The following is an 8435-nucleotide window of genomic DNA, read 5'->3' as shown; positions in this document are numbered from 1 at the left end:
GCTCTTGTGTGATTTTTCTTTTTTCTCCTGATCAATGAGGGTTATTCTTGTCATGTTTGCATCTGCAGTGGTGTAGTCAGCTCCTCTCACCTATTAGTCCCACATTGATTTGACAATTACTATGCTCAGGTCTAAATGCTAGACACAGACTCTTAGTCGATTTGGAGTTAATTTTACCACTTTAACATCAGCTACTGCACTTTTATTTTTAACTGTGTGTTGTAAATCCCTGCATGCTCAAGAATTTATGTAGGAGTTGGATGCATTGGGGCTTTATTGAGCTGTCAAAGTATATACAAGACAAATGGTGATCTTCCTGTTGTGCAAAGTTCATCTTTTATTTCTACAATCCTCTCTGTGATTCACAGGGTAACACCGTCCTAAAAAAACCCCTCAACATTTCTATAAAGAACCATCAATCTGCGTTCCTATAAACATATGAGAAGAGACCATAAACGTGTCAGCTTGGAGAAAGAAATGAGCATACATGTATTAAACAGATCCCTGGCTCTGGTGAATTTCTCTGAACCACCACTGGACAGTTTGCCAATTATTTCTGCCAGACTCTCTTTGGCTTCCTTAATATCCTCTTTCCTGGAGGGGCTTATGGCTGGCAGGTTTCACCTGCTCTTGCTCTTCTTGCCAGTCTTTTTAAAATACTTCACAGGATGCTTTGCTACGTGCGTTTGGCTCAGTAAATGTCTAATATTTACAGGAAGAAATTTTTTTTTCCTAAAGACAGGCTGCTCTTCCACCACAACGGATGTGTGCTACTTTGTGTTTCTTCTGTAATGATAAAAAGTGTTTCATGTCTTGAATTCCTACGCTGGGATTTTCTCTGGGTATCATCAAGCAGTGGCTTATCAGCTTTTGTCCACAGCCAAAGTGCTTCAGAATTAGATTAAGTAGTAGAGACTTTATGAGATGCTAAAATTTAAAAGGGTTGTGTCTCGTTTTCATGATACCGGCAAATCTGTTCTAAGATCAAAAGTCAATGAGTCAAAAGTGGAAGTGTTCATTCAGAAACTGTTCCTCAATTTGTAAATGTCATTTCCAGACTGACTTAACGTCTGTCCATCTTTAATTCTTGATTTGACCTTTATAGCAGCAGGAAAGCTGTAACGTAAAGTAAAGCATGCTCTTTAGGGCACAAACATGACCATAAAACGTTGGGAAAAAAACGAGCTTCCATATTATTATTAATTGATTAAAACTCTACTACTAAAATAATATACCTAGATGTGATATCAAAAATCATGGAAACAGTAACTAATCATCTATGTGTATTTGGAGTTGGGAGTTCGCCTTGTGATCGGAAGGTTGCCGGTTCGAGCCCCGGCTCGGACAGTCTCTGTCGTTGTGTCCTTGGGCAAGACACTTCACCTACCGCCTACTGGTGTTGGCCAGAAGGGCCGATGGCGCGATATGGCAGCCTCGCTTCTGTCAGTGTGCCCCAGGGCAGCTGTGGCTACAACTGTAGCTGCCTCCACCAGTGTGTGAATGTGTGTGTGAATGGGTGGATGACTGGGTGTGTAAAGCACTTTGGGGTCCCTAGGCGGGACTAGTAAAAGCGCTATACAAATACAGGCCATTTACCATTTGGATTCACCACATCAAAATCCACAGGAAGACCATACTGCTGTTTTACATGTGCTGTGCAGATGGCTCTGTTGCACAAAGCTTCCCTTTCATTCCCATCACTAGGGGTCAGCATCAGTTTTAGAGCCAACTCCTTCATTCATTCATAAATTAAACAACCAGAAAAAGAAAACTTGAAATTGGTGTAAAATGCAGTAATTGTAGTTATATATCTGTTTATAGCAACGTCTGCCTCAGCAGTAACATGGAGGTTGTCCTCAGCATACTGCTGTTCACGGGGTGGGATGGGAGAGGAGGATTAAGATGGTGTTGGTTCGTAATGCAGCGGTCACAATGGTGCAGCTAGAGGCAAAATTTAAATCCTCTTCCACGATCCCTACAATGATGATTCCATGTGTCATACCATGTGGCACAAAAAGGAAAGATGCCAAATCTTCCCAGGTTTCCTCTTGACTGACAGCCAAAAAGTGCAGATTAAGTGACCCTGTAGTAGCAGAATGACAGCACTGATCTCCCTGCTGATTAATACTGCAGCGCAGAGCAAACCGTGCTCACCGTCTCACAGGGACACTTGTGAATGCCTACTCAGTTTTGAGCATGTCTTTGGCTCAGCTTACCAGAATCTGTGTCAGTTGACTAAGCTGTTTTGCATAACACAGTCAGTCGCCACATTTGTGCTCAATAAAATTGTGAGGATAAGGCTGGCATATCTCATCTCCCAAGCGACATAAATAATTTTAAGCTCGTGCAGGGGCGCCTCCTGAATATTTTTCAAAGTGACACAATACGGATGACAAAAATTGTGTATGCAGGAATAAATTACAAGTTAATGTTTCAACTCATTGAGGGATGTCTTCTTCTCTTTTGTGCTCGTGTTTATTAAAATTATGTTTATTAATTATTACTATGACTGTATCAGGCCCTATCTCAGGCTTACATCGTTGTGGAAGAATCTGGGGTTCGGCCCTCTTTCCTTGAAATGTAAGATTTGTGGGCATTTGCTCATGCACAGCTCTCTTAAGACCCTGTACCAACATTTCAGTCGGCTTGAGGTTTGAACTTTGACTATTTTTTGACTATTCCATTACAACACCTTGATTCTTTCCTTTTTCAGTCAATCTGCTGTAGAGTTTCGTCTGTACTTGGGCTCATTGTTCTGTTGAATGACCCACTTTCAGCCAAGCTTTAGCTGTCAGACAGATTGCCTCACATCTGACCCTAAAATACAGAGAGGTTTGTATTGACTTAGGGACAGAGACATGCCCATGTCCAGTGGCTACAAAAAAAGCCCAAATCACCCCCCGCCTCCATCACCGTGCTGACAGTTGCTATGAGGTGTTTGTGCTTGATTTTGATCAGATATGGAACTGTGCATTAATTATGTCCAGATCTGTCCAGAGGACTTTGTTCTAGAAATCTTCTGGTAATCTTGTAAACCTAAACTGTGCTGCAATATTCTTTATAGTAAAATAAAAAATAGTTCTAACCTTAGCTGTAACCGAAGCCCCAGAGCCTTCCTTTAAACCTAGATTTAACATTTAATAGTAAAATATAAAGATTTACATTTGAGGTTTTAGGTCCCATGATGAAGAAGTCACGTCCTCATAATGTGACTCTATAATCTGATTTGGGTTTAACTGGACCACGAACACAAGTTATGTGTTAATACACACACACACACACACGAACAATGGTTAGCCAGCCTAGGTACTCATGCCCCCCTACGGCCTAGTATATTGTTATGAAGTTTGAAGGCGGCCCATAAAAAATTGTGAGTAACAGAAGTTTTTACTGACTTTGACATTCTGTGTGACCTTGACTGTGACCCGATGTTCACCACAGTGAAATCAGCTCAAGCTCTTATTGTTATCTACCATCACACAAAATTTGAACATGATATCTTAAAAACTGTGGCTGTTAGACTGCAAACAAACAGATATAGCCTAAACTTTGGAGCGCTCGCGTGAGATATTTTTTTAAATTATTTTGCAGAACGAAGCTTGTTTATTTTGCCTAAATTGTCATATTATAATTTGTTGTAAGCGGGGAATGCTTTCAGAATGCTTTGAGGCAGTTTGTTTGTTGTCAGCAAACAAGAATTGAACCGATTGTGTTCCAAGTCCCCACAGATGCTATCGTCGTTTTAGTGGTTTACAGTGTTTGCTCTAGCTGACAGATGCTCCAGTGTTGACTGCATGTTGCACCACGAGCAAAAGTTATGTGCATGTGTAGTAAGGGTGTCAATATTTGTTCAATTGCTGAGTGTAGCAGTCGTCCCCTGAGGCTGTAGTGTCTGGAGCACAGGGGCTTGCATTGAGAAGTGATTGAGATCTTATCACAGTGAAACCTCAGCTTGCAAAAAATACTACACTGAATCAACAACTTGTCCATTCACAAACACCCCAAGAGACGTATTAATGCAGGCTAAACATTTCTGGCAACCAGTCTAAGCTTACGAGTGCAGCCTGAGCAAAGACCTTCTCTAGGAGTGACCTGATGTTGTGTAAAGCTTTACTGGTGGATAAAAAAAATGCCAGAAAAGTAAAATTAATAGAGTTAATCATTGAATTTAATCTCTATTAAGACAAATATCGCCTTATTAGGAAAACTATTTGTATTAATGAGCTTCTCTGTTGAATAAATTGGAAACCATCCTTCAATCAGCTATACATATTTATTCTTATATAATTCAGCTATTCGTTCATATTTATGAGGGGAAATAAATCTAATTTCACTAATTAAACCAGCATGAATGTCCATGAATGAACTTTGCAAGCCTTCAAGGAATAAAAAGTAAATAAATAAAATAAATGAAGATCACAACTGCAGCTTTCTCTGAAGTTTCCAAACCATGCACATTGGATAGGTGTCAAACATAGAGAAGAGGCGCCTCTTCTCTATGTTTGACACCCCTGATATAATCTATAACTTGATTAACTCACAGTTTTTCAGCATTAGGAAAACATTTCTCCAACCTCTGTGTTTCTGCCATTTTCTCCCATTTCTGCCAGTTTCAAGCCACCTAGAAGTCATCCTCCAAATTATTAATAGTTATTCACTTTATGTACCTGTGGGATTTAGTCTGTAAGTGGAAATTAAACATTTCTTAGAGTTTTCTGCATCAGTAAGGTCAAATCTTTGTATTAGTAAGCTTTATTATGAATATGCCCAGTTCTTTGAAGTTTGTCTGATATGTTATTAATCCAAGGGTGGCATACTGGTTAGGACTGTCACCTCACAGGAAGAAGGCCCTGGGCTGGGTGGGGTCCAGTCTTGGGCCTTTCTGTGTGGGGTTTGTTCTCCCTGTGTCTCTGTGGGGTTTCTCTGGGTTCTTCGGCTTCCTCCCAATGTCTAAAGAAATGCACGGGGTTAGATTAGTTTGAGACTCCGAATTGATCATGGGGATGAATAGTTGCCTCCTTGTTTTTGCCCTTCAGCAGATTGGTCCAGGGTGTACTCCACTTTCTGCACATTGACAGATGGGTCAGGCTTCACCCCCTGGCTAGAAAATGGATGTTTTTATTTAGTTTACAAAAATGACAGTCCATAATTCAAGCCTAGGTCTCTGTTTGTTGCAGTGTGGAAGAACTGAATGCTTATGACCTGCTTTTGGAAGTAGCAAAAATCATTTATAATATTAAATATTAATAATAAATATGTTTACCATTTGTTGACTGAGTTGCAAAAAACTATTGAGAACTGCAAACAGAGCTATAGTGAACTGGTCAGTCAGTGGGATTTGGCGAGAGAACAAAGCATGGCACTCATTTTGACCATTTAATTCGGTGCATTAGACTTTGCTGTTTATATGTGTGCGTGTGTGTGTAATAAACAATGCTGTGAAAAAACAGAGTTGTCAGTTTAAACAGGAAAGCTTTGTGTGCCATGTTGTCAGGTGGGTTGTTGGGAAAGCCACACAGGTCCCCAGGACATGCTGTACATTGTCATGTTTGTCTACGGCAGAAGTGTTTTTGTTCCTTTCCTCAGGGATCTAAAAGGAAAGACATCTAAGACTACACTCAGAACAAATGACTTTCAAACAGAAGAACCCACACTGCTAACACGCTCGTCTCATGCAGGCAAGTTGTTCAAGTGTCCAGTCCAGCTGTCCAAACAAAGCACAACTGAATTCAATATCTGAGGAATCCACTAATCCACACAATAGCTTAGAATAAGCTAATACATTTATTTGGCAGCATTCATAAAATGTGTTATTTCATATTATTTGTTTCCTTGGGAATGTTTTGGATTTTTCCCCCAAAATGGATTTGATAACCTCTCTTTAGATATTGTCACGAACCGGGCCATACGGTCATGACAAAGAAAACCCCAGACATGGTTAGGAATGTGTTCCAAGCTGCTTTATTATTTTAAAACAAATAAAACAGAAAAGAAACCCTACTGTCAAAATCAAACAGTGGTGTGTGAAGGAATGGATGAGTGGAAGATGATGCGTGTAATAGTGTCAAAAGCAAAAAACCAAACCTAACGCAGCCAGAGTCCAACCTGGTGTCTCAGAGCCAACCTAAACTATGCCCTAAAGGCTTTTTATATAGAGTCCTGACACGCTGGCCCAGGTGCTGCCAGTGTCACTGATTGTAGACGGGAACCCCGCCTCTCCAATGCCTGCAAACAAGACACACACGAGCCAAAAGGAAGGCAGGGTGCAGTGGGTCGTCACAATATTATATTGAGTCTGAGTGTTATTAACTAAGAAAAAGTAACTTCTTCTTCTTTTAGCTTTTATCTGTTATATTCATTTTGTACAAATATTATGACTGCATTGTGTTGATGATTGCTAATGGATGAATATGTTGTGCAGATACAATCGATTGAGGAGTTTAACAAGTTAATGAAATGAGGTATTCAATCACACAAAGATCATCCCAGCAGAAGATTTTCTGGGACTCACCCCAACAAACATCCTTCTGAGCCTATCATTTTCACTGGCTGTGCCACAGGCTTTTGGTCATTAAAATGATTCTCTCAAACATGCAGCTGGATTGTGTGTAATAAGTTAAGAAATTACTTGACCATATGAACGGTTTGGAGCAAAGTCTGTGTGACATCAGAATTTCTAACTGCATCTCTTTTTAAATCATAATATTAAAAGAAAAAATATTTGGAAAGAGCAAAAAATATTTGTTAAATTTTATTGGTATCATGTATTGGTAATTTGAAAGGCACATTTTTGATCCCCCCCTCTGCTAATGTTTGCTGCCGTCAGTCTTGCACACGGACCCTGTTCCCTGTTTGGGCCTCAGTGTTTCAGCTCCCTCCTGGAAAAAAAACAGACTGTCCTTCAGGGAATTCCTCCTGCAGAGAGGAATAATGCAATGGACATTTCTCTGTCGTGCAGAGCACTGTCTGCAATGCAGGGTCTTTGAAGGATGGGCAGGTGGCCCAAGTATGTGTTTGCATGTGTAGAAGAGGGGACACTCTACAAACTTGTTTTGTAAAAACTTTCTCAGATGATTGAAGTCTTGAGAGAACAACAAACAGCGGTCCTCTGGTATGACAGATGTCTCCTCTTGATAAATGCTTCTGAAATTCTTTGATTATTTTAGCTTCCTGGGCCATTATGTAACATTTACAGCTGGTTTTGAACTGATTACAGCTCTATGATAATATGTATCTATAGATCTGTATCTATGCATGTATGGATGCCTTTCCAAATTGTGATATCAGTTCATATGCAAGTGATGTGTTTGATGATGATGATGATGATGATGATGATGTTTTTACAATGAGGGTAGTATAAGGCCAGATAAAGTGTGCTGTGCTGTTGAGAAACTGGCAACTAGCAAAGCATGTGCACCTGAAGGAATATCTCAAGTTTGCCAGCAGAACAATCTCAGTTTTACTTCCTTTGGTGGATTTTTAGTGCACATCCTCCTACCTTACTCCATGTTAACTATTCTACATGTGCCTATAGTCAAATACAAAACTGGTAAAATAGAAAAGCATATGCCAATTTCTCTGGATTCAGTACTGTCAAAGATTTTAGCCCAAATTTGTTCAGATGGGCTTCAAGAATATAAATCAACCACAGACAGTCAGCTGGGTTCTAAAAATAAACACGACAGCGATTTGTGCATATACAATCTGAAGGGGGTTGTTTAAAAAATATAACAGACAAAAACTAAACTATATTTATGTGCTTCTTCTCTGCTACCTCCAGCTCCATCTCCTGGGTTCTTGCCATTGCCACCTTCACTACCTCTGCTCCTTACATCTTCACCTTTTCTACCTGTCTCTCTCTCATTCACACTCGTATTCTGTCTTGCTTCTGCTGACCTTCATTTCTCTTATCTTGCAAATTCATACCTCCACCTCCCCAGGCTCTCATCCACCTGCTCTCTACTCTCACTACATATCACAATGTCATCAGTAAAAATCATAGTCCACGGAGACTCCTGCCTGACCTCATCTGCCAACCTGTCCATCACCGCTGCAAACAAGAAGGGGCTCAGAATAGATCCCTGATGTATGTCCAACCCCACCTCGAACTCATCTGTCACACCTACCACACACCTCACGCAGTACCACGGTTCCTCTCTTAGATATCCGTGTCGCATCATCAGTAACGATCTCTTTCTGTAGATGATGACGACGTGCAGCGACACTGCATGCACAAACATGTGAAGCTGGCATCCACAATAGCTCCTTTTAGAGCCCGATGTGCTCCACTACATACAGCACATGCACTTACAGTAAAAAGCTTCAGGTGGCATATAATGATGCATTCAGGATCTTGCTCAAGCTTCCAAGACAAATAAGTGCAAACCAAATGTTTGTGATGACCTTTCATGCCATGCTTAGAAATTTTATGCAAA

Source organism: Maylandia zebra, linkage group LG5 (genome assembly GCF_041146795.1).
Source record: "Maylandia zebra isolate NMK-2024a linkage group LG5, Mzebra_GT3a, whole genome shotgun sequence".
Classification (NCBI taxonomy): domain Eukaryota; kingdom Metazoa; phylum Chordata; class Actinopteri; order Cichliformes; family Cichlidae; genus Maylandia; species Maylandia zebra.
Note: the sequence above shows the minus strand (reverse complement) of the source record.